This window comes from Rousettus aegyptiacus, unplaced genomic scaffold, assembly GCF_014176215.1.
Source record: "Rousettus aegyptiacus isolate mRouAeg1 unplaced genomic scaffold, mRouAeg1.p scaffold_m13_p_15, whole genome shotgun sequence".
NCBI lineage: Eukaryota > Metazoa > Chordata > Mammalia > Chiroptera > Pteropodidae > Rousettus > Rousettus aegyptiacus.
Window position 1 is genome coordinate 7,978,642 of NW_023416290.1, and position 23,031 is coordinate 8,001,672.

The following is a 23,031-nucleotide window of genomic DNA, read 5'->3' on the forward strand; positions in this document are numbered from 1 at the left end:
GTAACCTCTCATTCTTAGCCAATACTTTCCCTCAAACGTGCTCAGTTCCTTCAAGAAAAAATACAAAAACACAAAAACTTTCCTTCTATCCAGTTTCCCATTAGCTCTACCTGCCTCTCGTCCTCTCAAATCAGCGTTTTTTTCTCCCTATCACTGTTTTTCAAAAAGTGGACTATATTCCTGCCTCCTCCAGTCCTTACATTCCACTTACTCCCCAAACTATCTGGCCTCACCGCCAGATGCCCTGCGTAGCCTGAAATTTCTGAAAAAGTGACAATTGTTCAGGCCTCTTTCCTGGAAATCCCAGTTCAGTACATCTTGGGCTTGAAATCAGAAATTCCTTTGGTTTTAAATCTCCAGAAGCGACTGCAAGGCACGGCCAGGGCTGAGAAGGGTGGCCTGAGGCCTCTGCAGTCTGACTTCTGCCCTGACAAAATTTTTTCTCTTGAACGTCCTCGATAACCTCCTACTCACCGAATCCAGTGGCCTCTGCTCGGGGCTCATCTGCCGGCAGCATCAGCCCTGATGAACCCCACTCCCCTGAAATGGTGAAGGGGCTCCCTCTGCGCCTCTGTCCCTTCTTCCTCTTCCCCAACAAGCTTTCTCCTCTGAGATCTTCCACTGAAGGGTTCTTCCATACTTTGTCCCAGGCTTTCACTTTCTATTTAGACCCTTGGCAAAGGCAACTTCAAGCACAGTCTATGGATCTAGACTCTAAGATCTAGATTTCCTATTTCTACTGTCCAAAGCAGAACACATGGCCAGAATTCCCTGTCCCTGAGGTCACTATGAGAGGAGACGTGAAAACTCAAGGTTTCAACCCTTCTCGAACACCAGGAAGACTATGAAACGTACTGAAAATGCACAAGTGCACGTCCCACTGGCAGATATTGACCCAGCAGGTCTGGTATGAGGCCCTGTCTGTAATCTGTGCTTTTTTTTTTTTAAAGGTGCACAGAAAACAGTGAGGTGTATACCAAACGTTCAGAAACCTGCTAAACATTGTGATCAGAAGCCAGCAACATTTACCCTGAAAGATTCCAACATTCGACAATAAAATGGAAGTGCCATTCCTTGAACTACGACGAGTAGCAACTATGACTTATCACGTCAGGAGCAGCGTGAGAGAGTGAACCTAACAAAGTTCTCTCAGGCGGCATCGTGGTGCAGGAACCCTGCCCACAGCCGGGCTCTTTCTCCCCCTTCAGTCCAGGCTCAGAACATCGCCCCAGCCGAGCAAATCTAACTCCGAAGCCTCAAAGACTAACGAGTCTCCTTAATTAAGTGTTACTGGGGAAAAGGAGGTTACAGCTCATCTTATACAGGAAACTTCATTTTAAAAAGGTACTTTTCTTTGAGCATTTTTATCTCAAAGTTACACTCTGAAACGACTGCCAAAATAACCCGCCCTCCTCATCCCCGTTTTTCATTGGGACTAATTTACTGCTCTTTCAAACCCATGACTCTGCAGGCTCGCCTCCGTGGGAAGCATCAGCCTGTGGTGATGGTTACAGCTGTGGTCACCATCTTTACCGGGACCCAGGCCCGCTCTGGGAATCTGCAGACCTTCCAGTAACACACAGGCCGGCCCATCAGAGGCAGGAAGTTCAGGAGAGGGTTAATAATGAAGCAATGGGCAGCCGTAATGTCCAAAAAAGGATGATTAAGAAACAACAAAAAGTAAAATTAATTAAGAGGACTGATTACCTATCAGGAAATATGTACAGAGAAATTCAATGAGAAGGGATGAAGGCAGTGAAGGAATATAAAGCATTTAAACAAAAAAAAATTAAGATAGTCGACCTATGGGGAATAGGAAGCTAAGCTGAATGGGAGAAGAGCTAACCGACATTATAATATAAGACCAATGTCCTAAAGTAACATTTGTTGCTGGAAGGATTAAATAATCTTCCTGTCTTGACTGTACTTGTCAAAAGCAGGGACCACGTTTCATTCGTCTCTGTATAGAGCCCGTGACGAATGCTGGTAGGTGGGTGGAGGTGTGAACAAGGGAATGAATTCCTGACAGGTGACCGGGACTCAGTTGCACTTTTTTTTTTTTTAATATACTGACTTCTTGCTTCTTGACACTTTAGTGATTTTTTTTTTTTAAAGAACACGGTATCACTCAAAGTTATTTTGTCATCTTGCTTGCTCCCCTGTCAACCCTCTCTTTATATCTTTGAAACAGAAAAATGATGTGTGTGTGTGTGTGTGTGTGTGTGTGTGTGTGTGTGTTTTACTGGAGAGCCATAATCCCTATCACCTTCCAAAAAAATCACATCCATGTTCAATAATACAAACTCAAACCTCTCAGCACTTTTGAGTATTACACCAAGCCTAGGAAAATAAGACATTCGCAATGTCATAAATAAACTGCTGGCTATTTAAATATAGTCAAATCTATATCGTTTTCACAAATGGATTCAAATTACTAATACATGTTTGCATGTGGTCTCGGGTACACAATAAAATGTTAGTGTAAACAGCAAGTTGATTTTAATAAATACCATTTCTCTAGATTCTAGATTATGTTATAAAATCAATAAGAATGTGTTGAGCTAATTGAAATTGCAAAATAGAGATGCGTGCACTACAACAGTCATGTCAAAGTGTTAGTACCCACTTTCAACACATAAAGTGAACCAAATCCTTCACTCTGAAGAGGTATCATCAAACATGAGTTGAGCAACATGTCACCTGACCATTCTATTCCAAGTAAGAGTCAAGCTATTAATTTTAGTCTTTAATGTCCTCATGATTCAAGAACTACGTACTTGAACAAAGAACTAGATAGGCTAAAAAATTATTACTATAGTCCCCTACATATGGAATTTGGGTATTTCTGACCTAATGTGGTTAAATAATAATCTCTCAACTTTTAGGTACACAATAGTACACTATTCTACAATCATACTGGACTCGCCCCACTTGGAGATGGCAGTGGCCCAGGTTCTATTAGCCTGACACTGCTAACATTCAAATTAAAGATTCCACTTTACTCACCAAGCACTTTTTGGACAAAATATGGCTTTTCTTGTGCATCAGTCTACATTCTAACAAACTCTAGCTTGTACGTTACTGTAATAATCGTAGCTGTCACAGAGACCAGAATGCCTGTATCGGCACAACCCTTAATGACACATATTTTAGTCTATGTGACAGTGACAGTTCTAATTGTCCATTAGTAAACTGGCATCCTGGAATTTTTAAAAAAAAAAAAAAAAAAGGAAGAAAGGAAGAAAGAAATGACTTTCTCATTCTCTTTTGTTCGTCTTGCCTCGAAACCACCTGGAGTGGGGATCATCTTGCAGCAAGTGATCCTGACATTGTCCCTTGTGGGCTGACACATACGGCGCCAATGGCAGGAGCAATTAAGGACACGGATAAAAATTAGATGACTGGGGAAAGCAAAGCAGGAGCAATTACGTGCTGGAAGACACTCCCGTCAGGGCACGATGAGAAACAGGACAGCGCCTCATTAATTCTCTTACCACTCTGAAGAACCCAGGAGCGCTGACTCCAAACCCAATTTCAAAATCTAGTAATTCTCAAAAAAAAAAAAAAAAAAAAAAAAAAAAAAAGGCAAACAAGTGACTGACTCTCTGATGGCCTGTTTTAGGTAGAAAAGGGCAGGTCAGAGAGCCTTTCCTATATCTGTTCTCAATTTCCTTCAGCGCAAAGTAATTAACATGCCAAAGTGGCGTGTTTGGGGGTGGCACGTCCTTAACTCATTCAGTAGCACCAGGTATGACAGATTGATTGACATCTTACCCATCTCTGGTTTATAGTCAAGTTCCTTCTAGATACAATCACCAACTCTATTTTGAGAAAGACTGCAAAAGGTCTTTATATCAGTCAGCAATCTCTTTCTACGATGCAGAAAGAAGGAATGACTGGAAATACTGGCTTTTACATTCACGGAATCAGTTCTTAAACATTTGAAACGAATTCCTAATACCTCAAACACTGTCCCACTGAAATATAAATACATTATCAAAGCAACTACCTTGGCCAAAATAATTTAGACTGTTATCCACGGTTCTGATCTTCTCAATTGAGAAAATAATCACCTGTTGTTTCCAAAACATCTCCTACACAGGTTGCTAGGCTGGGGTGCAGACTGAGGTACAGATGCGGCAGGAAGAATGGGACAGTGATCATAATCATAACTATAAAAGCCAATGCTTAGTAAATGCCTAGCATGTACCAGCATTATTCTAATTTGCATGAATCACTTTGTTCCTATACCACCTGACAGATGTGGTCCATTATTATTTCCTCCGTGTTACAAAAGAAGAAACTGAGGAGAAAGAAGGTTTTGTGATTTGTCCAAGGTCATAGCAAAGTATGGTAAATGGTGACGGTGGGGTTGGAACCCAGGCTGCTTCTCGGCTTGTGCTCTTAACCCCTGGGCTACGGACACGACAGGAAAATAGAAGGAAGGACGGGGACAGAGGCCCCAGTCTTCATTCTTCTGGTAACTACTTACTTAGCTCTGGACAAACACTTCCGTTCTCGAGGCTCTTTCTGTCCAGACTATGTTCTTCCCAACAGCAGTGTTTGCCTCACCTGGGGGCTTGTGAGAAATACAGGATCATAACCTGCGCGTTAACAACATCTCAAGGTGATTCATATGCACACTAAATTTTGAGAAACAATCAACATTTTAAAGTTGAACACAACTGTTAAGTTCCCATAAGTAGAACTTAAATAACAGTCTCCAAAAGGAGTGTTAGGAAAGTGTTGATTCTTTTCTGAACTGTTTTTCCCTAAGGAAGACTTCGATTGGTCGTCCCATCATTAAGCAACACATGCAATGACCCGTTTTCCTTTTTCAATCACGTTTTTTTCATTTTGCACTAATGAAAATTAACTTCTAGAAGTTATTGCATTTTACAAATGATCATGAGGAAATAAACCACAACTAGGCTATAACATCACTATCTATCTTGATATTTCAATAAGGAGATGTATTTTAATTATTTATGATACTCCATAATATGCCAGTAAATGCTTTCTAATGTTTTTTGTAAAGGCAATAAAGTCTTAATAATTTTATATCCAACTACTATTCCTTACTATTAAATTGTTCACTGCAAATGTGAAGTGGTGCGCTGATGGGATTATGAGAATTAGATTTTGAGATCACTGGTGTCGGAGCCATTACATAGCTATAATTTCTGTAATTAATTATCCCGGAAAGAACTTTATTCTGTTATGCGCTGATGTCACTGTTTGTGTACTGCTCCTCGGAACAACCTTTGTGAACGTATTGATCGTCAGTAAAGAACAAATGCCTACTTTTCTGCCTGTCCTAACGACTGGGTAATTTGGGGGAAATACTAATGCTCCATCTGTCAGCAACCACTTGTGTGACTCTGGACAAATAATCTTATTTTCGAGGCTCTTGCTATTCAGAAGGGTTCAGTTCTAGCTTCTTGCTGGGGTCTGGTACTGGGTCCCCAAATCAGTGACTGTCCCATCCGAGGCAGCTGACTCTCCTAATTCCCTGTTTACCTATAAGAAGCCCTGCGGTTGGGGAATTGTCCCACAACCATCCATGATGCCTCTGGCTTACTCCTTGCTGGACACTATGGCTCTCTCTTGCCTCTTCAGATTAATGCGCTGGTGAGAGCTGCTCTCTGTCCCGTTCGCTCTCTCCTCTGCCTACCGCCTCCCTCACCAGCCTCTTCGGCCCCATATACTCCTCTAGTCTCCTGCTGTATGCAGGGGGGAAGGGGAAAAAGGGAGGAAGATCAGGTGGAAAAAAATCTGTGGATTAAATTTCATTTACGCTTTAGTGTCTTAGTCTGCTTGGACTGTTATAACAGAATACTATAGAAAGAGGGGTTAATAAACAACAGAAACTTATTTCTCACCTTTCTGGAGGCCGGGAAGTCCAAGGTTAAGGCACCAGACGGTGTGGTATCTGATGAGAGCCAGCCTTGCTTCCTGGTTCGTAGACAGTGGGCTTTTCACTGCGTCCACACGTGCCGAAAGAGACAAGGGAGCTCTCTGGAACTCTTTTAAAAGGGCGCTAACCCCATTCATGAGGGCTCCCCTCTCGGGACCTAATCACCTCCCAAAGGCCCCACCTCCTAACACCGTCACCCTTAGAATTTGGGAGGAACATGAACATTCAGTCTATAGCATTTACATTCAATTTTAAGACTTTTAGAATTTTATATTAATAAATAAAATAGGATACCAAGAGACCACAAAATAGAGACTCACAAGCATTTTTTTGAACTAGTAAATAAAATTAAATATTAAAATAAAATTCAAAATTCAAATTTAGATTAAATAAAATTTGAAATTCGGTTTCTCGGCTGCACTGGCGACATTTCGAGCACTCGACAGCGTATGTGGCCAGTGTGTGCCATAGTGAACAGCACGGACAGAATGGTGACCTCACCGAAGGGCGTTCTACACTGAGCGGTGATGCTCTAGGTACTTTCCATAGGTTCTGCTTGGCCTGGATTTAAGATGGAAGAGAGAAGTTAGATAAATTAATTTAATTCTAACAAAATGTCATGCCACACGTATCTGAAAAATAGGAAAAGACAGAGTGTTTGTGTGAACACACACACGCGCAAGCAAGCGTAGATGCGCCAGGAGCCAAGGGGTGAGATGTGGCCAACAGCTGACTGCCGACCCCTCCTCTGGGCGTGAGACCCAGCTCACATGCATGGCGGGGCTATGTCTGCAGTATGTCTCTGTGCCTCCTGGTCAAAGCCGACTGGGCTACACCTGCCACAAGATGAGCTCGCTGGATTCTCTTCTCTGGGAATTTAAACACATAAGACAGAGAATGACTGAAGATGAGTCTCATTAATGTAGCCTCTTGAAAAAAATATTCATGGAATCCTACTGCTGAGAACCCCAACACTGCCCTGGTATGTGCTCTGGCCAGATTTAATAATACCTTCAGTTCTGAGAGAGAGAGAAGAAAACTACAATAATTTGATTTTATCTTAAACTAGCCAGAATCGGTTTATTTTTCTTACAACCAAAAGAATATTAATGAATATTCAGGTCCTATGCCCAATTCTTTAGAAAGTTTTTGTATTAAATCTTGACTTTATAATGCCCTGTGATGCAAGGAATTATCCTCATTTCATAAATGAGGAAATAAATGCAGTTCCTACCTTAACAAAGCTAGAAGGTAGGTGGCCAACCTGAGATCTGACCTCAGGTCGGACTGAATTCAAAGTTCATATTTTTTCCACTACTTCACTTACAAAGGAGATGGAGCTAGGACCATCATGCACAAGAGATATCTAATTTTAAGGACCTGGTTTCCAGGTGAAATCAGTAAACACACAGTCGGCTGGAACACTGAAGCAGATTCCAAAGGACTTTGAAGATGCAGTACTTCCTCTTGGAGCTTAAAGTAGGATGGAGAAATGATTTTAAAAAAAAAGAAAGAAAGAAAGAAAGAAAGAAAAGAAAAACCTCCTAACATCAAAAGAGTATCTAATACTATATAAGAAGTCGATGAATTTGCATAATCTCTGAAGTATAAATTTTCAAATGAAATATGATGTTATTTCCACTTATATAATAGAATTACAATGAGGCCAAGAAATAATTCCTAAAAAAGATTATAGTCTACTAATGAAGAGAAGGATTATAATTACTCTATTAAGAGTATTCAAAAGGCAAGTCTCTGATTACATGCAATTACATTGTAAAAAATAAAATAAATGCTTCTAAAATTGGTGAAAACAGTTTGTTCACTTACATAACTAAGGAATTTATCTTATATCTTTATATGCAACATTAACCTTTTCCTAAGTCCTCTCAGATACTTAACAGACTTGTAACCATGCACCTGGGCAATGACCAAATTATCATAAATTCCAAAGTAATCTGATTTAAAGTTATTTTATTACAAATTCAGATTTTTGTTAACTCTTCACAGACATCTCTGAACATAAACACTTGAAATTATTAACACACCGTAACTTTTGATTAGGCTATCTTCTGATCTTCAGCCAAGTTAATCCCGAAACAAAGCTAACACAAAGGAACCAAGAAAACAAAATCATCTCAAAACACGTGAGACATCACGTTCAAGGACATAGAGACGTTCTCCGAGTGCTATAAAAATGCCATGTATTGCTGATTATGTAAAGAAATGAACAAAAATAAATTTGGAACCACTGGATCAGAACAAACAAAACAGCATTGCTGCTATTTGCTTAAATATGCGCAGATGATTCAAATATTTCCCTCTTTTATTGCGATTCATTCTAAATTTAATTTTGAAACCTTACGCTGCTCCCTAATTGTTGCATCTGTTTCTGTTATTCCTTAAAGAGATTACGAGCTCTTTAAAGAACTACATCTTATACTCACGCTTCCCTAACAGTACCTAGCACAGTGCCGAGTGAATAAGAGATTGCGAATGACAAATGAGTCCCATTTCCCATCTCCGCTTTAGTGGCGGTGTCTGCCTCGGGGAAGTAGACAGAAAAATTATGAACTCATGACTAGACTCCACCAGGAGAAATCGCCCATGATTGATTAGTGATGCCTGCTGTGAGCTCGGGAGGCAGCCGCAGCAGCACCAGGGGCTGCCTATTTTCCATCTCACCAGCAGTCGATCATTTCATACTTGTTAAATGAATTAAAAAGGTAAGGAAGAAGAAAAGGATAACAGCTAAATGCTACCACTGAGTTTAATTTTTATCCATATTCATTAAAAATTATGCTGCATCTAAGTTATTAGGCATGGGATCAATAAACTTTGAGATTGAAAGGAAATGCAACTAGCTCACAAAATCATGGCAGCTACTTTTTGTTCATATCAGATCTGTTCTCTCAGTTCCTTTATTTGAAACTAATGCACTTGAAATCTTCACATCTCTATCTAGAAAATGGCAAGGTCAATGATTCTCAGAGCTCACTATGCATGCTCAGAAGTGTATACTTTGAGGCTGGCTCAAGAGCAAAACACTTGTACAAATGGGTACAGGGTAGCATCACCACGACTAAAGGCTATCCCAGTGGTACTGCTTTGGAAGGGCAGAGGTTCTGACGAAGCTAATGTTTACTAGCCCCAAATAACCTTCAGAGTCCTTCCTGAGTAGGTAGCTAGCTGGTCGTTTGTGTAAGATGACAGCAGAGGTAATTACACTTGCCTCTTACGCACAACATGCGCATGTCTACCCCAGCCCGTACACCCCTACAGCTGCCTCTAAGAACATGCCTATCTCTATGATTTGTAGACGTTTCAGGGAAAGTCAAGTTTCCCATTATCAGTAGCTTTCCGATTATCCTATTTAATGATAAGAAAAATGTGGAGCTAGATTTTATTGTATTTTGTATTATGGAGCAGTACATAGCACTTGGTAACTTGAAGCATGTTTTCACTAAAATAGGTCGACAAAAGGAAATATTTATTCATCCAGTCGTATCTTTATGTTAAAAGAAAATTTTAAAAGATCGTAAGTCTATTCCATTTCAATATCGCAAAGCCCTAATACCTAGACAAGTGGCAAAGGATTCTGGGTAGTGAGGTATATTTAAATTCGAATAGTTGTTGAAGCAATTAGGGGTTAACTATTCTAGTCATAGTTGTGTCAAACTCTCAAAGTATTCGAGCTAGGAAATACAGCAAGTTTAAAAAACAAGAACAATAACATGGGCCGTGCCGTACAGAAAACGACGAGAAACCATGAGTTTGTAGCTAGTTGCCCATTCACAGCACCTGCTACCTGACACTGCGACATCCACACTAGCAAGGTGGGTGGCCAGAAGAACCCACAAGGCCATTGGATTTGACCCCAATTATCTTTTATTGTAAATAGGCCATATGTCAAATTCCAAGAAAAACTGGAAACATTTCATCTATCTCCTGTTCCTAGATTAATTTTAAAGATTTGTTTTTTTTATTCCTACAGATCCTTTATTTGGGCTGCTATGTTCTTATGTTTCAAAGAAAAGACATCTTACATGCCTTTAGAGATTCAAGAGAATTCTATCTTTAAGAATACTTTGGAAGAGAGAACAATCAGAGCATTTTGAGGAGAAAAATGGCTGGAAATGAGCATACTCAAAATTTAAGAAAACGACCAATACAGTCCTTGAGTTTCTTCACAGGAATCTATGTTTGCTATGGAGAAAAAGATGGCAATGAAAACATTAATTACCACGTTTAACAGAGATGGATGCTTTAACAAATTTCCTCATTTCCCCATGCAAATCATTGCCATATCCATGCAAATCAACACAAATAAATATATCACACATGAAAAATAATAGTCCTATGAGCCTTTGAGGTATATTTGAAACAACACTTCCTTAAGACGGACTATTAAACAACTGAGAGGACCCTGATTTATTCAAAGATGAAAATAATATCAGTGTAAACCAACACGACCCACAACCAAATAGATTCTGCAGGAACGACTCAGGACGGTGTGATTTCCATAAAACGATTTGGTATTGAAACCAAACAGCACAGCAAAATTGAAGCCACACTGCCCGTCCCCCTCCCAAATACTCATCATGGTCCTGAACACTTTCGTATGTACTTCTGAATTTTGCACCCAAATAATCTATTGAAGAAGTTCTGGAGGAAGTGGTGTTTTTCCTTTCATATTAATCAGAATAAAATGAGACTTAAACATCTAATAAAAAAGGATTTTGCCTATTTAGTAAAACACCCCTGAAGATAAGAGAATTTATTGGTATAAAGTGTGTTTATTCTGTTGTTTTTTTCCTTTCTCTTTTTTGAAAGTCTATTCCACGGGTGTTTGCCTGCCAGATCAATTGCCCTTGAGGCCACGGACATAGCCACTTTTGTTCTCATTCATATATGGCTAGGGTTCTAGTTCTATAATCGGAGTTATTTTCCTACCCCACGGACAACACAGACAATTGCTTCAAGCAGTGAAAAGAAGAAACAGAGCTGAAAAAGGGAAGGGCAAGACGAGCAGTAAAGGGCCGGGGGAAGGAAAGAAGATCTTCCTGTGATGGAAAGGAAACGGCGTCCTGCCCCTGTCCTGTCTGACCTCAATTGCTACTTAATTTTGAATTCCGTGTCATGATACTGGAGAAGCGACGAGAGGTAACCGGCGAGGTGACGACCTCGAACGCCCCTTGGGTCACGCTCGGGTCGCTCACACACATGTCCGCGGAGCTCAGCTCCTCGATGTCCTCGTGCCCCTTCCCCTCACATGACCCCACGTCTCCTTCCTCACAAGGCAGCGCTTTTGTCCAAAGCCATCCTTTATTCTTTCTAAATCTATGAAAAAGCATTGTTATGTGCTGAGAAAAAAAGCTAAGGAAAAAACACTGAGCTTAGTCTGAATATTTATATGTACGTATGTAACACACACGCGTATACATATGGTCTAATGAACTTTCCACCTTTCCACAATAAAGCATTAATAAGAATGAAGCAAGATCCTCCCAGTATCAATGATCATTAATGTATTCATTACCAATAAGCCGATGACGTATCTATAGATGCAGCTAATTACAATATTAAATAGCCAGCGTGTATGATTAATTTATTTTCCTAAGTATACATGGAGAATTTGTTTCTAGAAAGTTTTTAATAAGTCTCTTGTTACACTGCCATACAGGCTTTAGCTACATGAGTTTATCAATCTCCTTAGACTGATCCTTAAAAAAGAAAAAATTTAAAATATGTACTGTTCATAAGATCACTGAGAGAGCTGACTACCCTTGGGAGGCAGAAAAAGGTGAAGCATCTCTAGACCTGTGTTTCTTTATTCAGACAAGCTTCAGTTTTTACAGATCTGAAATATGTCACGTATGAAAGGAGGTTCTCTGAAACTTCGGGGTGGGATCCCATGTGCTGGCAGTTGTTAGCATCTCTGCCTCCATTACTGTCCCATTGCCTCCCCCCACCCCCTGAAAAAAAAATGAAAAAACGTGGGCCTTCAGGGTGATCTAAAATTGGACAACATTATTGTAAAAACACATTACGGTGGTCGATGATCCACTCCACATCCTGGGCCCCAGCCCAGACTGTTCAGGGAAACGGCACATAGATGTCCGTCCTAAATCCAGGTTGGAAGTTACTGCTCCCCCATGTAGCTGTCTGTGTCCCACTGAAGAGCCATGGGACACCGGACAGTCACGCTCCCTTCTGGGATGCTCCCTGTGCTGGAATGAGGATTCCTAACATCCCTGGATCCCAAACAAATGTTGTCAATGAAAATTAGAAAAATTAGTCAAAATGTTTTTTTTACATAATCTAGGATCTGTAATTAACTCAACCAATATCTGAATATCCAATTTTTGGAATACTGATTATTCAAATTCTCAGCTAAGAAAGTAAGTCACCATTGGCTTTCCTTGGTCCTCAAATCCTAGAGATCCTTCTCCGTAGAAATCTCTTCCACCTAGTCCCTGAGTTTTGAGTTCTTGTTATGTCTGACCTAAATGATTAAGACTTGTTCCTATTTGAACTCTCAGTCAGTCCCTCCCTGTTCTAGCTCATTCTCCAAATTACCTCTAAGAGGTATCTAAGTGATCAAAGTGATGACATTCCCACCCCATGTTAAAACCTCTGAAGCTAACTTGGTACAGAACGACATCAGCATCTGGGTATGGCTTACGATGCCCATGCCTACCTGTGGAAACGCTGATGGTCAAAAACCGCCTCTTGCGTGAAGCCTTTCCTCGTTGGTCCCTTTCTAAGTGCTCTCTGCAAACTCTGCATGACACCAGGATTGCAATTCCTGTGCACCTGCTACATCCGCGCTAGCTGGGAAGCAGTGGCGAGCAAGACGAAGCAATCAGGGGCCAAAGAGATATTGGGGTCCTTGAAAATAATGGTGGGAGAGGACAGAGGCTGAAAAATGGTGACCCACTATGATACAGGCCAAAGTCCTTTATGTGGCTCTACATGCCTGATGACCAGACCCCCGCACACCTCTTCAGACTCATCTCAGGTCTCACTGGCTTTCCTGGGGTGGCACCCACGTCCCTCTGTACATGCTGCTCCCTCTGGCAGAATCACTCTGCTTGCCTCCGACCTGCGAACCTCGGCCCATCCAGTCTGCCCTGTGGCTTCACTCCTGAGGGACCAGGGCTTGGCCGGGGCTAGGTCAGGAGCCCCACACATGCTCTTCTTTAGCCCTGAGGTTTTCCTCGACGGCCCTTTCCTTGCAGGTAAATTCTACACACTTTCAGTGACACACATGCACACCATTCTGGCACATCTTGGCGGTCAATAAAGTATTAATGCAGTTTATTTCTGTATGTTATTGAAAACATGATTAACAATCTCATTCTGTAATACAACCCTTAAAAAGTCCAAAGATTGACAGAGCAACATATTATCTATGACTAATACAACTTTCAGAAGGTAAAAGCAGATTCTCAAATATGTTCCCCCATTACAGACAAAAAAATTCCATGTCATTCTTAACAGTCAAGACCTGTCGCTGTTCACGTTTACAAATGGAAAACATTTTTTAGGATCATGGAACACTTACATGTGCATAGGCTCGGTGACCATGGGAAAATTGGGCCCAGGCAAATCCAAGAGAATCGACAGACATAGAGGAGGGACAATGCGGACCGCCGGCCTGCCCTGCAGCAGGGCAGGGGGCGCGACCACAGCGGAGGTGCTACGAATGTGCGTTACGTGAAGCGCGGTGCTGAAGTCGTGAGAGATGGGCACGACTTCGTGTTCGGTAGGTGAGGAGGATGGAAAAACGGTGGGGCAATTGCTGTGTAGACTTCCCGGGATGACGGTGAGCATTCGTGGGTGGACAACGGTCTGGACACAGGAGTGGCAAAATGCGGGTTTCAGCAGTGGGGAGCAGCACGGGGGGGCCAGGGACGAATAAGACAGGAAGAGCCCCGAAGCTGAGTGTGGGGTGACTCCTGGTTTTGTTGTTGTTTCGTTTTTGTTTTTGTTTGTTTGTTTATTTTTTAACCCAGATGCACACAGAGGCTTTGGGTTTTCCAATAGTGAAAGGAGAATGCCCCTGCCATTGGGACGTACTGTAGCAATCGTCAAGATCCTGTTTATGCGGCGTTTAGTTCACTCCTCTCCCCAACCCCAAGAACAGCTAATGAAAAGAACTGCCAAGATTACTTGGCAGACCTGTCACCACCAAAACCGTACTTCAGATCTGAGTGGTTGAGAGTGGCTTGTTTTCCGAAAAGTGCCATTGAGTTGGTATCTGGCAGGAGCTTAACATCTATCAGGTCTTTGGAGACGCCTGAGTGAAAGGTGCTATGTCTTAAAATTACTGAGTCTCACCATATACTCCCAGTTGCTCACAGAGGTGAGAAGTAGCTGGTCCGTTTCTGGAAGGCAAAAACGTAAGTCCCTTGAACCAACACCTTTTAGGAACTATATTCATGAGTTGCAGAATTCACTTCTGATTTTCATTCATAGCAGCCGTCCATTCTAGGCTATTTATTTATCCATATGTACCTGTTTCGTTCTCTAATTGCATTTAAAATCTTTTGGGGGAACTGTTATAAAACACGTTTTTGCTACATAAGGGAGCCATATACAGGTTGATGGCATACTAATTTATCAATATCTAGAATTATTATGAAGAAGCTGTTTGAAAGTAACCGAACAGTACCAAAGTTTCATTGATTCATGAAATGATTGATTGCATGTACTCTGCAGAAATGGATTCATATTTCTGAATACATGTTACTTTATACCCCTCAAAGAGAAAAATACATTTGCACTCAATATGTATTTACAGGTTAATATGACACAGGTGTGGTGATGTTAGAACAGAGAAAGCCAGCTATAAAGAAGAAAAGCTTTTCTGGGGAAGAAACTCAGATTTCGGAATGGCACCGTGGATTTGGAAATAGGAAAACAGCCAGACGTGAAAGGTGTTTTTCATATTACAGGGAAGCTCAGTCGACCAGAAATCTCCCAAGCAGAGCTCTTAGTAGGGCATGTTACAAGACAAAACCAAGTTTATGACAACTGAGATGTTGGTTTAAGCAACTGTGGCCCTTACGACAGGCTGGACAGGAGGCTGCTACCCAGTGTGGAGCTCACAGGAGAAAGCCTGCGGAGGAGGCTGCGTCAGGCAGCTGAGCACTCGCCCCCTGCAGAGTTGCATGTTGCCGCTGTATTGAATGACATGCTGCTGCTGCTGAAGAAGCATTCGGCGCGGATGGAAAAGTCCGAATGTGCCAATCTTCATGGCGAACACGAGCCTCCACGCGCCAGCGCATTTATGCGCCTTCTTATTACCAACGCTGCTTTGCATTAATTTCTAAAACTGAATTCACAGGTTCTTAAGATCTAGTCATTCCTCACACATATTAGGGATTTGCAAGATGGAAAAATAAATCGTGCCAGACATTAAATTTTTAAAACTCGACCAGGATGGTTTTTGCTGACACAATTTAGAAACTATACATCTCAGACTACCTGTCACTGCAAAACATTGTGGTTGGAAATGCCAGAAAGGAATTTTTGAATTAGAAACAACTGAATACTTTTGAACGGACCTTATGATGATAGTTAAAGACAACTGGGAATCTGCTTATTCAGATCTAGCTCAGCAGCCAAGTGAAAGAGCCAAACAATGATTATGGTGATAATAATCATAGTAATTCATCTGCTAGCATTTATTGAACACTTAAGTGTCAAGCACTATGACTTTAAATAGATCATCTAATTTAATGAGATGATTTCATTTATATGGATCGTCTGTTTAATCATAACGAACTCACCAGGTAGATGCTCTTGGATATACGTTCTGACAGTTCAGCTTAGTGCTTAAGCAGTTAAAAGCATGAACACTGGAGGTAGATTAGGCTGGAACTGGCTACACCCTTAACTAACTGCGTGAGCTCAAGCGAGTTACTTCACCTCTCTGTGTGCCTGTGTTTTTCATCAACAAAATACGAATCTTAATAAAAATTAATTGCTATAATATATGCGAAATGTGTGAAAGAGTGCTGATACACATTAAATGCTCACAGAATGACAGCTGCTAGGATTATTCCTATTCTAAAGGTGAGTAAACTGAGGATGATGAGCACAGAAAGCCACAAAGGCCAACAGCTATTACCTGGACGCGGTACGACGTCAGAGCCCGAGATTTCAGCCGTGTGCTCTTGCAAACACAAAATCCCGAATACATTTTTATAAAGACTTTGCCATTTAAATTTCGTATGAGATACAAGTTATAATTACAAATTCCTACCCAAGTTTACATATGGATATTTAATCATGATCCACATGTAGGATGGAGTCACTCATTCGATTCAAGTAGTCATAGAGCCGAGTTAGAATTTTACCCCATTCTTAGTTCATCCTACTAGCTTCTATCAGCCTATATTTACTTCCTTTAATCCAGAAAACCAAAAGGAAAAGTACTATATAAGTTAATGTCAACTCTGTAAATCACGAAAAGAAAGATTTTTTAAGTGCTTTAAGTTAAAACTTTAAATCGTAAATCTAATTCAAATTGCATCCTTTTAAACTTTCAAATCTTTTAAATAAGACATTTAAAATTTTGTGAAAATTATTACCTAGGATATTTTAAAATTTTAATATTTATGTAAGGATAGAAGAAACTTTCAAACATTTTCTTTGGTGTCTTTGGACGATTTTTTAGAACACTAACTGCTGGGGTCCCCAAATCACTACAGTCCTCTTGGTCTCCTCTTCAGGATACCCTAAAGACCACTCGCCTTTAGATATTTGGATGCTTTTCAATATACCATAAGGCAGAAAAGTTATGGCTTCCCTAGCACTTGAGAACTTTAATTCAAGAAAATAACTTACAGATGAAAATGCAAAGTCACTTCTCACAGCCAAACAGATATCTGACAGAACACAGGTCACCCTAAGTTAAGCACGAGCTGACAAATAAATTCCTTCTAGGTCGACCACCCACAAACTTGCTCCCACTTGGGGCAACTGCTTGTCTCACCCTAGCTAGCTGATTCCCATCTTACCCACATGAGTGAAAGTAAGTTCAACCTAGATGAATCCCCAGGGAATTGTCCTGAGTGAAAAAGGCCAATCCCAAAAGGTGAAACACCAAATTATTCCATTTATATAACATTTTGACAGTATAAATACTATTAATTCCCAAGGACTGAGATAAAGGCATGTGGCATATGTAACAAGAGCACAGAAAGACATTTGAATCAGACCAGAAGGAAGCAGGAAGGCTTCCTGGAAGAGGTGGTATTTAAACTGAATTCTGAAAGACAAGGAGAGCAGGGAAATTGGGGATGGGAGGAAGCAGGAAGAGGTAACAACACCACCACACAAAAGGCACTGAGGTGTGAAATGTCCTTCCGCGCTGGGCAGCCAGGAGTTCCATAATGGCTAGGCGGCCCCCCCTGCGTAGGGGCGAGGGATGGGGCATGAGGCTGGAGTTGATGCTAGAGATAAGGCAAGGCTGGCTCAGAAGGTACTCTGAGCAGGGACACGATGAAACATCTTCAAGGACAAAGGGGCCATCAGAGGATTTTAAGTGGTTGGTGACATAATCCGACTGTGTTTTGGAGAGATCAGCACACTACTGAGAAATGGGAACAAACTGGCAGTTAAAAGAATCTTTCTAATGGCGTTTATTCCATTTTTGAATTTTGTATTTTTGAAAAGTGTATGCTTAAAGAAACACCACCACAGAAAAGGAGAAGGAGCCTTTCTGAGAAGGTTTTAGAAGAGTCCGCGGGAGGTCCCGCCCAGTCGCTGTCGTCCACGCACGCACGTCCTGGGCGGAATCTGAGCCCTTTTCCCCGCCTCTTTGCTGATCGCGGCGCCCATGATCTCTGCTCATTGCACATTCATCTGAGAAAACGTCTGAGACGTCCAAAATATATCCCTCATAACTCCACCCCCTTTTTGTGGTACAGGGGACCCTCACCCCAACTGCCTCTCTGGGAGGGTGCCCACAGATGTGAGGGCTCCGGAAGAGAAGAGACAGAGTCACGGCTGGCGTGACAGGCGAGGGGCCAGGGAATAAGAACTATGAAGTCTACGGTGCCTTCTTCAGCATTCGCCGGGTTCCAGGCTGTTTGGGGCTGGGCCACCCTCTCTCAGAGCCTTTGGGGTTAGCTCACCTGTTTACTCTTCTACCTCCTCCCCCATTGCAAGGCTCACCAAAGTAGGGTCGCAGGGGCCAAACTAGGCCTGCGAGAGACCTGTGTTGTCTGGTCTGGCAAGCCGATATTCTAATACAGAGGAACCAACTGCCCAACATGTAACCACTAGGGGATTCCACATAAATATGAAAATTTTAAGATCCTTTTGGGGAAAAGAAATGGAAGGTCAGACAACACTGGGCTCTCGCTGAGGCAGTAATTTTGGTTGCTGCCTGGTAACGAGCAAGGATGCGGACGCCGGAGGCATAGATCTCGAATATCTAGAACAGCCGAGTGACCGGTCATTCTCAGCGGCGACCTGAACTGCGCTGCTCCCGGCACACGCACGGAAAGCTGCGCTCGTCTCCCACAGCGCCCTCCCTGGGGACGGACCCAGCTGCCTGCCCAAAGTCAGACCCTTAACGGAAATTTGTCCAAAGAGTGTGTGCACGGATGAACACTCGATAACCACTTATCGACTACTTGCCATGCACTGGGGCCTGTGCTAGGGGCAGATCAGGCAGACGAAAGGAACCAGAACTCATCAGAGCCAGGCTTGCTGAATCCATTAAGAGCAACATCTACGAACTTGATTAAAGAGCCAAAAACTGCAAGACAAACAAATAAGAGCTCATTCTGGAGGCCCCTTTTCCCTCCACACCTCCCAAGCCACAACTGCATACCACAGAGTTTGTCCAAGTCGGCGGAGGTCACAGGGCCCAGGTGCTACGAAGTGCAGAGAGCAGCTACTAAGACGTGTGGTGCTGCCGACCTAAGGAGCACGACGGAGTCGCTTCCTGCTCCTGAATGAGCGCCAGGTCAAGCAGACACTTTCTCCACTCCCAGCGAGCGTTGGCTTTTCAGCTGCTCCAACCCAGGATCCATTACGGCCCCAAAGCGAAGAGTGTGCAGTGACAGGGGAAGCTCCCCTCCTGCCCGAGGCCTGCTTGTCCCTCGTGAGCACAGAAGACGTCTTCGCAGAGACTGAATCCGGCTGGGTGAAAGCTGGCTGCCTCCTGAAGCCGTGGGGTGAAGGCCACCTGCCTCATCCACGCTGCTGGGATGCTCAGGCTCCATCCCAGACCTACAGCATGGGACCACTGAGGAGGACGCACGAGGCCTTCGCAAAGCTAGGATGTCTGCACACTCCAGTCTGAGTCTCACAGTCTCTACTGCGAGGAGTTTCTCCAGCAACGAGGGGCTGTGTTGTAGAGGGTCTGCTCATCCCTGTTTGCGTTACTTTGGGCCAAGAAACGTGACTCTCTGCAAAAGCCTGGAAGGAAGTAAGAACCTGGGCCGTGGGGGCGAAGGGAAGGAGGACTGGGAATTTTCACCCAGTAATTAGGCAGTGGAAAGAAGTACCAATCCATGGAAGGAAAAAGGTGGGCCGTGCTATGAGAACACACACACACACACACACACACACACACGCACAGCACTTCACGGCCTATGCGTCCAGGAGTTCCCCAGCACTTCTAGGTTTGAATTCTGCACTAAAGATCTGCCAGTGTGACAGTGGCCCCCAAGTTAAAACTCTGACAACATCCAGCTCTGACCAGGGCGTGGAGAATTGGGCATTCCCATATACCTTCAGGGGAATCAAAATTGGGGCAGCCTTTCTGGAGAGGAATTTGCTACGAATTATCGAGTAAAAAAAAAAAAATGCACTTTCCTTTTGACTCAGTAATTTCATTACTAGGAGTCAGCCCTGCAGACATACTATACCCGCCAATTCAGGCCAACACTACGTGCACTGCTAAAATGAAGCCTCTCTACTAACAAACTCGTCACATTCATCTCACTCACTTGCTTCGAGTTCTTTTTTTTTTTTTTTAGAGGGAAGCGTAGTTTTATTGGTCATTAACGTTTCCTCCTCTTGCTCCTCCTCTGCGGTCGCTCTTATGCACACGTCACACGCGCAGACGTGCTGGTGTGCAGTTTGGGTATTTATCGTTCAGTTTTAGATGTTCGGCTTATTGTTGTCTAAAAGGGAGAGATCTGGGGATGTCTCTCACTCTGCCACGTTTCTCCAAACTCCTGCTTTTGGTTCTTTATAAATCCAGTGTACCACTACCAATAATAAAATAATCTTACTAATAAAGTAAGGTGACATCACCAGCATCGAGAAGGCAGCGAGCACTTACTGGGCTCCTACTGGGTGTCAGGCACTGTGCTAGGCCCTTTACTGTCACCTCGTCCACAAGCCTGCAACTTGGATATGACTTTCCCGATTCTTTTAGATGAGAATACGGAGGCTCAGAGGGTATGTAACCGGGTCAGGGGCGTGGCCGATGAATGCAGACTCAAACCTCAAGCCTCTTCCTCAAAACCAGTTCTCTTTAAAACTCCACTACCAGGAAAAAGAGCACCCAAGAGGATCGACACTTCTAGAAACGTCAGCACTGCAGAGTTTCTGAATAAATGTACCTTGTTTCAATGCAACACTTCTAAAAACTCGAGAAAGAACAGGAACCATTATGTTGACAGGTTATGTATGGCAGGAGGAGCCATTTGAACAAAAAATCACATTCGATATTTTAAGCCAGTTTTAATGACTTGAAGAAGTGGAAAAACACTCCCGATGACTTTCCTGTCCCTTTCAGCTAGCTGCCTTCCTCTTGGCTCCCGAAACCTCCATCGCCGTCCTCCAGCAGTGGAAGAATGATTTTAATCCCACGGAGGACTGGGAGATTTCTTTCTAATAGCTCTCTTCAGTGCCTGAGTAAACAGGAATAACTTCACTGGCTCTTTAAAACTCAGCCCCTCGTATGCCTCGGTGCTGTGCGGCAGGCAGGGCTCAGATTCAAGGCCCGAGGTTACCAGGCTCCGCGCCAAGTTTTCACCTAGATGGAATCGTTCAGCAGGCGAAGAAGCTCTGCCTCCCTCCTGGAGGAAAAAGCTAACCCGAGTGAGCTGCAGCCAGGGGCTCCAGCAGGCACCAAACGCAGCCCGGCCTTTCTGTGCGCAGGGAGAAGGGCTCATTCTGCTGATGGCGCCTCACTCGGCTCATGCTCCAGAGCTCCATCCGCCATCACACAGGGACTTGATGGACTTTACATTTGCTTGGTATAAAAGTGATTATGGAAACTACGACAAATTTGTGAACACGAGAGCTTTAAAAAAAGAGAAAGGTTTACGTGGCTAAAATACATCAAGAACATCCAAGGTTTTCGTTGATAAAATCATTTTCACACTTGGCTCAACACTTCGACTTCATTATTTAACATAATTTCAGGGACATGACATGGGTGAGGGGGAATATGCTAGTGATGGAGAGAGCAGGGAGAAATCCACGGTGCAGACGACAGGGGAGGGAACCTTCTAGAGAACAGAGCTACATGAAACGGGATAGGGTCTGGAAGAGCAAGTGTCCCTGGCCAGACCTGTGGGACCGCAGGCTCTGTGGGTATTAGACCCGTTTGCAGTTTCCCTGTGATCTCTTGCCAAAGGCAGATAATTTGAAAATGGTAAGAATAGAGGAATGATTTACCTTATAGCTGATGTGGCAGGAAAATCACTTTACAGTACTTTTCTTGCAGGCAATGGGGCAGTCAAGACAACAGCTCAGGGTCTACAATGAAAACATAGCACCATTTATAACGAAAAATTAGTTCAGAGAACTTCTAAGGCGCTAAGAACACAAATTTGAAACGAAGAAAATCAAGACTGAAAAAATCAGGCCAGTGTCAAAACGTGTTAACTTGGAAAGTCACCGGCAAATATTTCAGTTAAAAAGACCAACTTAATTGTTCCTGCTTTTACCGGGGCGGCTTAGCAAGTTGTGACTTCAAAGCGAGCCCTGCCTGGTGGAAGGGCTAACCTGTGTGCTCCCGCGGCATCGGCCTCCCACTGCGGCGGGGGCGGGGAGCAGGTGGCTGCGGTCCTCTGACTGCCTCTTCGGGAGGACGGTGTGAGCCACGTTGCAGGCTAAAGAGCAAACCACATGAGCAGCTTTAAGGGGGCGTTTAATGCCCCAGGTTGTTAGATGGGATGTTTTATCATAGAAACGGGTGTAGATATGAATGGCCCTAGTGAAGGAGACTGCTCCGAACTAAGCTGTGGATACACCAAACTGCGAAGCTCACTGTGAGACCTCCCAACCCAGAGACCTCCCAGCCCCGTGTGCTGCCACAGGGACGGACAGAAGAAAGGACGAATGGAAAAGTCCTCGCTGAGACTTCAGGATTGGACTCTATCCTATAAAGCGCTTTTCTAATTGGGATATGTATACACTCTTCGTGATGGGTACGGAGCGGGCAGAGCTGCCAATACCTCTCCAATAGCCAATTCGTTCTCCCCTAATTCCCTCCAGTGCAGCCCCATTTTCTCAGGGCTGCGGTGTGCTCGGTTACAAAGAACTAGAGAAAGTGCTGCATTTTCCAGCCGATTTCACAGTTCGGGGTGGCCCGAGCTAGAGTCCAGGCTGTGATGTGCGAGCAGAAGGGACCAGGCAGGGCTTCCCAAGCTCGGTTTAGGCTAGTGAGGCAACATGTTCTTTGTGCCCTTTTCCTCCTTCCCCGGGTGTGCGCGCAGGTTGGGCTGGGCTCCAGGTACCACCTTGGGAGCATGAGGACGAGAGACACATCCTGAAGATGGCGAAGAACCCCAAGTCCTTGATGGATCATGAAGTCGCCATGCCAGTCCCAAACTGCCTACCTCCTTCTGCCTTTACACGAGCTAAACATGACTCCTGATTTATTCAAGCCATTAGGGTTTTTCAGAAGGAGAGTAGGGGATGGGTCCCTATTACTCACCGCAATACAACTCCTCTCTTGCGCAGAGTACAAGGTGTGTACCTGACGATTCCTTTGCCATTCTACTGCTAGAGATCCCTCCCTTTGCTTTACCAAGCTCAAATATTTAAAATGCAAAATTCTCTGGCAGGATCATATCAATGTATCTAGAAGTAAATACTCTCTGTTCCCTCTTCTCCCATAGCTAACC

The 23,031-nt window shown here is 43.3% G+C and overlaps 1 protein-coding gene across 8 annotated transcripts in view; it reads right to left on the minus strand.

Annotated features, from left to right (window-relative positions):
* XKR9 (XK related 9) overlaps positions 1 to 23,031 on the minus strand; it is a 226,234-nt gene that overhangs the window by 5,465 nt on the left and 197,738 nt on the right. For 3 of the 8 annotated variants that reach the window (XR_004954584.1, XR_004954587.1, XR_004954581.1), the window contains 2 exons: positions 5,883 to 21,658; positions 4,493 to 4,579 (listed from right to left, as the gene is read on the minus strand). The gene's annotated coding sequence lies outside the window, so the exon portion shown is untranslated. Of the gene's footprint in view, positions 1 to 4,492; positions 21,659 to 23,031 lie in introns of all 8 variants that reach the window. The other 5 variants (XR_004954582.1, XR_004954588.1, XR_004954586.1 and 2 more) reach the window with 5 other exon arrangements.